The following is an 8751-nucleotide window of genomic DNA, read 5'->3' as shown; positions in this document are numbered from 1 at the left end:
CAGATTTGTGTACCCAAAACAACTATCTTAAGGAAATAAACTAGAATTTGCATTGTTTGGTTTTAAGAGATTAAAGCTTTACGCTTTCTACTCCGTTTGAACTTAAAAAGTGATTTGAAGTCATAAAAACTTCATTACGAGTTAAAGATCACTCGGTTAACGATTGGAAGTCATAAAAACTTCATTGTTAAACTAGAAACAAGGGGTGTTTAAAGTTGCTACAACTTTATAAGTAGCATTTCGATACACTAAAGTTGACTGTCTTTTTGTGATGGGAAAATGACTACTGACAGTCATGTGAATGATGCTGGGTCGAGTATGGCAGCAACTAATATTGCCACAATGATTCGTACGAGTGCTCCACGGGCAATGGCACTAGCGGAGAAACCCAGAAAATTCATGGATGTTGATTTTAAAATGTGGCAACAGAAGATGTTCTTCTACCTTACAATGTTGTGTCTTCAACAGAAGATTTTCTTCTACCTTACAATATTACATCTAAAGAAGCTCAAGAGTTTCCCAAAGGAACTTCAAAACAAGAGTGATTTGTTGTTATGGAGGCATGGAAACATTCTGATTTCCTATGCAAGAACATTCTAAGTGGCCTCCAAGATGACCTATACAACGTGTATAGTGGAATAAAGACGTCTAAAGAGTTGTGGGGTGCGCTAGAAAGAATATACAAGACTAAGAATGCTGGAACCAAGAAATTCTTTATTTCAAGATTCCTAGAGTATAAAATGATTGACAGCAAGTCAGTTGTATCTCAAGTATAAGAACTGCAAGTTATCATCCAAGATCTCCTTGCGGAAGGTATGAGTTTGGAAAATACCTAAGTTGAACAAGTTAAAAATGTTCTTAATTTTCACATAAACTTTATTGTAGGTTTGGTAGTAAACGAGACGTTTTAAGTAGCAGCAATAATAGAGAAGTTGTCATCTATGTGGAAGGACTTCAAGAACTACTTGAAACATAAACGAAAGGAGATGATAGTCAAAGATCTCATAGTAAGACTACGCATTTAAGAAGACAACAAAGTCGTAGAAAGAAGGTCAAAAGTAAATTCTGCAATGAATGGAGCAAACATTGTAGAAGACGACCACAACAACTCAAAAAATGAAAGAAAACTGGACAAAAAAAATCAAACTAAGAAAAAAATTCAAGGGGAAATGCTTTAATTATGGAAAAATCGGCCAGAAGTCAACAGATTGTCGTGCCCCAAAAAAGGTAAAAAGAAGGATCAAGCAAATATGACTGAATCCAAAAAAGAAAAGGACGATCTGTATGCCATATTGTCTGAATGCAACTTGATGGGAAATCCTCAAAAATGGTGGATGGATTCCGGTGCCACCCGCTACGTTTGTACAAATAAGGAATTGTTTGCTGTATTTGCTCCGGCTCAAGGTGAAGAGAATAACTATATAGCAAACTCCGCAACTGCAAAAGTTGAAGAAACAGGAAAGGTCTTCCTGAAAATGACATCAGGAAAAGTGTTGACTTTGAACAATATCCTGTATGTACTGGAGTTATGAAAGAACTTGATTTCTATATCATTTCTTGATAAAAATGGATTCAAATGTATATTTGTTTACAGAAAAATTATACTTAGTAAAGGAGAAGTGTACGTAGTAAAAGGCTACCTCACCGAGGGCCTATTTAAGAGGAATGTAATGAATGTTGAAATCAATAAAAGTTTTGTTTCTTCTTACTTGCTTGAGTCTAATGATTTGTGGCATGAACGATTAGGACATGTCAATTATAAAATGTTGAGAAAATTGATTAACTTAGAAGTTTTTCCAAACTTTGAGTGCAATAGATCAAAATGTCAAACGTGTGTGGAATCAAAGTATGTTAAGCATCTATATAAGTCCGTTGAAAGGAATTGCAATCCCTTAGACTTAATACACACTGACGTTTGTGATATGAAGTTAACACCATCTCGTGGTGGAAAAAAGTATTTTGTAACTTTTATTGACGATTACACTAGATATTGTTATATCTATTTGCTAAACAGTAAGGATGAAGCAATAGATACATTTAAGCAATATAAAATTGAAGTTGAAAATCAGTTAGAGAAAAAGATCAAAATGATAAGAAGTGATAGGGTTGGAGAATATGAATCTCCCTTAGAAGAAATATGTGTAGAGAATGGAATTGTCTATCAAACTATGCCCCATATTCATCTCAATCTAATGAAATTGTGGAAAAGAAAAATTGAACCTTAAAGGAAATGATGAGTGCCTTACTTATAATTTCAGGTTTACCACAAAACTTATGGGGGGAAGCTATCCTTATAGATAACCGAATACTCAATAGAGTTCCCCACAGTAAGAAACTATCAATTCCATATGAGAAATTGAAAGGAAGGAAACCCAACTTGAAATATTTCAAAGTGTGGGGGTGTCTAGAGAAATTCTAAGTTCCTATGCCTAAAAGGGTAAAAATAGGACCTAAAACAATGGACTACGTGTTTATAAGATATGCTAATAGTAGTAAAGCATGTCGATTTTTAGTTCATAAATCCAAACATCCGGATATCACTAAAAATATGGTAATTGAATCAGATAATGTTGAATTCTTTGAACACATTTATTCGTATAAAACTAGACATGAACAATCTAGTGGAAAGTCTAAACGATCTCAAGATAAACCAAGTGAGGATGTCATAATGATGAGAATCCAAGACGTAGTACACGTCAAAGAACTTCAAATTCATTTGGATAAGATTTTTTACCATTTCTCTTAGAAAATGAGCCTCAAACATTTAAAGAAGTGATGTCGTCTACAGACTCATCCTTTTGGAAAGAGATAGTCAATAGTGAAATTGATTCAATCTTAAGCAACCATACGTGGGAGTTGATTGATCTTCGTCCAGGAAATAAACCTTTAGGTTTTAAATGGATCTTTAAAAGGAAAATGAAAGTGGATGGTACTATTGACAAATACAAGGCAAGACTTGTAGTAAAAGGCTTTAAACGGAAGGAAGGCCTTGATTACTTTGATACATACTTGCCTGTAATACGGATAACGTCAATTCAGATGTTAATTGCCTTGGTGGCGGTATATATTCTTGAAATTCATCAAATGAATGTGAAAATAGCTTTTCTAAATGGAGAATTGGAGGAAGAAATTTACATAGAACAACCGATGGTTTTGTGGTTCCTAGTAAGGAAAATAAGGCGTGCAAAATAGTTAAGTTGCTTTATGGACGAAAACAAGCACCTAAATAGTGGCATTCGAAGTTTGACCAAACTATATTGGAAAACAGGTTTAAGATAAATGAATGTGATAAATGTGCTAACATTAAAGACACTCCAAATCACAAGGTCATTATTTGTTTGTATATGGATGATATGTTGATCATCAGTAGAGACATTTCTGACATAAATGCTGCGAAATGAATGGTTGAGAGAAAGTTTGATATGAAAGATCTTGGAGTTGCGGACGTGATCTTAGAAATAAGAATTCGTAGAACTCCACAAGGGTTGGCATTGTCACAGTCTCATTAATCGAAAAGGTACTTAACAAATTCAAGTATTTGGAATTTGGTATTGTCAAGACTCCATTGGACGTGAGCTTTGCACTTCAAAAGAATGAAGGTGAAAGTAACTCACAGTTGGACTACGCAAGAGTGTTGGGAAGTTTGATGTATATCATAAATTGTGCACGGCCAGATATAGCATGTTCTATTAGTAAGTTAAGTCGGTACATGAGTAATCCAAATAAAAATCATTGGATGGTAATGAAAAGAGTTTTGGCATATCTTAAATACACTCAAGACTATGTTTTGCATTATAATAAATATTTCTCGATAATTGAAGGATATGGTGATGCAAATTGGATCACCGGATTGAATAAAGTAAAATCCATAAGTGGATATGTATTTACTATCGGTGAAGGAGTAGTCTCTTGGAAATTGTCCAAACAAACATGTGTTGCTCGCTCTACAATGGAATCAAAATTTATCACATTAGATAAAGCAGGTGAAGAAGCAGAATGGCTCTGAAATTTCTTGGAAGATATTCTTTATTGGCCCAAACCCAGTGGCACCAGTATGTATACACAGTGATAGCCAAGCGGCAATAGTTAGGGCAGGAAGCATGATGTATAACGGTAAATCTCGTCATATAAGAGGGAGACATAATACCGTTAGAGAACTTATCTCTAGTGTAATTATCACTGTTGACTATGTGAAGTCAAAGGAAAATATGTCGGATCACTTAAAAAAGGCCTATCTAGAGAGGGAGTTGAGAGAACATCCAAGGGAATAGGTTTATGCCTAGGACAAGTCAGAATAGCGGTAATTCTACCTAGAAGACTGGAGATCCCAAGAACTAGGTTCAAGAAGATCAAACAAAGTTGTATTTGATAGGTTCAACATTATCAATATACCCAACCCATTCTCATGATGTAGATAATATTTAGTAAATAAGGATTAAACTTAATGTGTGAAGTCTTTTAATGATTATCTAAATTTGGAAGATTTGGCCAAATAGTTTAATCTATAGGAATTGAACGTTTAGAAATCACCTATGTGAGGGTGAAGTGGAAGTCGCTTCAATAAGAATATTAGTAAAGGCCTATTCTCTAAGCTCTCATGAAATCGAGACTTGTTCATGGCTGAAACAAACAAAACTGTGAGAACCATAAATGTAAAAGGTTGGTTGTGTGACATGTGTTGTCTAGGTGTACATTAAAGCTCGACGGTTCAAAGATATCAAATCAACCGATTGACCGAGTGCATCCGATGCATGTTCACTACGAAAAGTTTAAAGGGAAACCCACTTATCCATATGCAATCTTTGCTCGATGATCACATACTTGTCCGTAAAATTTTATAAAGAATAGCTATTCCCCATTCATGTGGGGGATTTTTGGGTTCAATTGGTGTGAATGAAAAATGAAAGGACACAATCCTTCAAGGAAAAGACATACTATTTTGGAAAGGGGGTGATTATTCGGATGGTTGTGATTGTTCGAAAAAGACATATTGTTTCGAATGAACAGCCATAACTATTCTGAAAATATGCACCTTTCCGATGAACCATTGCCTTATTTTGAAGAGGCACTTCATGGCTATATAAACCTGCATTTTTCCACAGGTTTAGTACGAAATTTCTGCACTTGAAAAACATTTCTCTTACTTCTAAAAACTCCGTGTGATCATCTCCCGTTGAGTGGATTCGAAGAAAACCAAAATGTTTGAGGAACCACTACAGTCTGATTGTGAAGCCATTTTATTCTTGGAGGAAAATTCTGCAACCTCGAGTACTTGAGGGGGATTATTTCCTTAAGGACACGTCGTGAATTTGGAGGACTTGGCTTATTCTGCTTCATCTCTTTTCTTTAAAAGACTGACTAACACACTTCTATTGAAAGATCATTTTTTATATTGTGTTGAAGGTGTTAAAAACTTCATAAGTGTTCTTGATATGATCTTAAACTTGTGTTGAAGTTATTTTGTCAAAGTACAGATTATGTACCCGAAACAACAGTCATCACCATAGGTTATGAGTCTATAGTGTGGGGGGCTTGTCTTGACCCCTACCATGTAATATGTATAAGCAAAAAACTTACAATGACAAAAGTTAGATATGGAACCTTGCCTCTACAGAAGAAATTGTCTAGCAATCTAGGAAAGGAAGTAAGTTATTCAAATTCCTTTCCGACTAAAAGATAACTAACAAAGAAATTGCACTTTTACACATCTCTCCCCACTGTTGGGACTTGTCTTTTGTCAAGTTGAAATAGTCCTTTTGCCTCTCTTGGTAGCTCATTTTGAGAATGATATAAGGTGCTATTTCCACTTATCGATGCTCGTTTGACCAAGTTATCTGCCAATTGATTCGCCTCCTTGAAGCAGTGAGATATTTCATATCTAGTATCATTGAACAATTTGGAAATGTTGCTCACTATCCAACATATTTTTTACCATTAGAGAATCTTTCTGATCAAGATGTAGATTGTCGAGATCATTGTGTACACACCTCCACGTGACTATTACTGCTGCAACTGATTGGTATTGAGTAAGCCAAGATAAGATCGCTTTGATCATTTTTCATTGCACCACCCATTAGCAATTTAGATAATTTCTCAATTTTGATGTTGGTGGAAAGTTTTGTTGCTTCTACTGGGACATTACTAATGTTAAATGGACTCAATCAGGTTATTTTCCATCGTAGTGACCACAAACTCACTCTTAAGATTATCATATACGAGTAAAAAGAATATCATATACCCGTGCTAATTAAAGTGTCTTGATGCTAATTATGCAAAAGGTTTTACAATTCTATTAATTTTTGGTTATTTAGTCAATTTCTATATTGAGAGTTTGAAGGAAATCGGATCGGGTCATTCATGTGGGTCAATCCGGATCCATATTAAGAGATAAATAATATATTATTATTTATCTATATATATATCACAACCCGAGTTGGGACCCTAGCCGTGACGAACATCCCGAACTATGAAGGCCCGGATGCCCTTCTCTATCTGGTAATCACGCACAATATTCATATAACAATAGAAGATGCGGAGAACATAAATCAATATGGAACCATGGTCTTACTCTGAGTTCAAAATAATAATGAAGACTGCAATTCAACAACATCTAGAGAATATCTGACTCAGTCTATGAAATCTCTACTACATACGAAACAAAGCTGTCTGAAAACTGGGATAAGGCCCCCAGTGAACCAAAACCAACATAAATAACAAAAGTTTGAAAGACATAGGCCTTTCGGAATAAAGAAGACTCACCAACTGCACACTTCACTTCAATCTGAAAAATCTACGGCTTAGCAGGACCTCTAGACTGAGCCTCAGACCCTGAAAGGTAGAGGGTCAACACAATTGTACTGGTATGCAGAGCAAATCCAAAATAACAATTTTTATTTAACATAAGTGAGAACAACTTGAAAACAATTCATTAACATAGCATATAATGAGAAAATACATGGGCATATTTAAAAGACTCTGAACAATCATCTGAAAACTCTGTGACTAACTCTTTATTTTACTTCTGTGCTAGGTGGTATACCCTACAACTCTGAAATTCCATGGGCTATTGGAATCTGCCCTTAACTCGGCAGTCAAGCCCCAACCCAAGCTTGTCGTAAGAGTTGGAGTCTCTGTCTCTGTACGCCACAGGGCACTAGGACACCGTATAATCCCTCTTGGGAAAATAATGAACTCGTATCGGCAAAACACGGTTTTGGGCTAAGAGTTACTTGAACTCAAGCCTTCTTTGGGTAACCACCTAACCCTCTTTAAGCCCATTTTTAACTCTTTAAAACATGTATTCTCTGAAATCAAACTCTAAAACTATAGCTCTGTTATGGCATATATTTATATGGTATCGCCATATCATTGACTTGCAAGTCACATCTCTGAGCCATTATTAGCATATTAAAATCTCTGTTTTCAAAACATAAGTTTGGGACCACCATATCAATAAATCAGTTCAAAGAATTCTTTCTTTAAATTCATGTAAACACATGCAAGGAACTTTCTCTTTGTTAATATTTCAATAACATAAAGTGGTCATGTCAATTTACTCAATAACATGCAATTCTCTCTTTTAAAACAAGCATATAGGTATAACAAGAAACTCCCTCTCATCATCTCTAAATTATGTCAAATACTTGAATATTGAAAAGACCACTTTCAAATCATAAACCATGTATTTCAAATCATTCCCAATAAGTTCATAAACTCTAATTCATCAAAAGAGAGGGGTTTCAATAATAATGCTCTCAATCAAATCTTCAATTTCATACATCTACATATAGGTATAAATCAATTTAAGGGAAAAGACCACAAGGCCAAAACAATTCTACCATTAAAAGGTTCTAATGCATAACTTAAAACATAGGATCCAAAACCCCTTTATAAATTCATGCTTGATAGCTTTAAATCATATTCAAGAGATTCAACAAGCCCATGCAGTTTTAGGATAAACCTCACGTACCTTAAATTATGACTTTTGGATGAACTCTTGCTTTAGGGATGCTATTCGAACTATTGATGGGTGATTCTTGAAGCTTTTGGTCTGGGGATTCCGATTCTTGAAGAAATTTTAAAAAGTGACTATTAAATTTTGAGTTCTCTTGGATTTTTGGGTTGAAACCCTAGAAAGTATTCTTGAGTGATTTGTGAGAAAATATCATGTATTTTGGTGATTTGGGGATTAAATTCTTTATTAAAGCTGAAAAGGGGTGGAGGAAAATGACTAAATTTCCCCCCCCCCCTTGGACGCGAATTTTAAAAACTGAAACAACTGGGCATCGACGCGATTGGCGATGCAGCGCGTCACGCCCTAATCGCGCCAAGCCTCAGTACATTTGCCTGGCAGTTCCTACACAAAAATTGACCAACGTGATGGGTGACGCGGCGCGCTATGATCGCGTTGGACCACTGTTTTAGGACACCAAACAAGGTCTAAACGCGACTCGAAAAATTCAAAACCTATCCGGAAACACATATTAACCTCTCGGATCATGATTTAGCTAAAATATTAACTATTGAAGGTCGGGAAGGTCGTGAAATAATTCTTCAAAGATTTGGAGCTCAAAATGAGACTAAGTCCCTTTCCACACTTAGAAAACTTTTTAGATGAGTACCCCTCTAAGCATACCATGAAGTGATACCGAGCCAGGAAAACCACGGGGTGTTACAATATATTAATATATAAAAGAGAGAAAAACATGTCTGTTGAAATATAAAGTTGAAAAGTTGTGTCTAACAGAAAAA

This window comes from Capsicum annuum, chromosome 1 (assembly GCF_002878395.1).
Source record: "Capsicum annuum cultivar UCD-10X-F1 chromosome 1, UCD10Xv1.1, whole genome shotgun sequence".
Taxonomy (NCBI): Eukaryota; Viridiplantae; Streptophyta; class Magnoliopsida; order Solanales; family Solanaceae; genus Capsicum; species Capsicum annuum.
Note: the sequence above shows the minus strand (reverse complement) of the source record.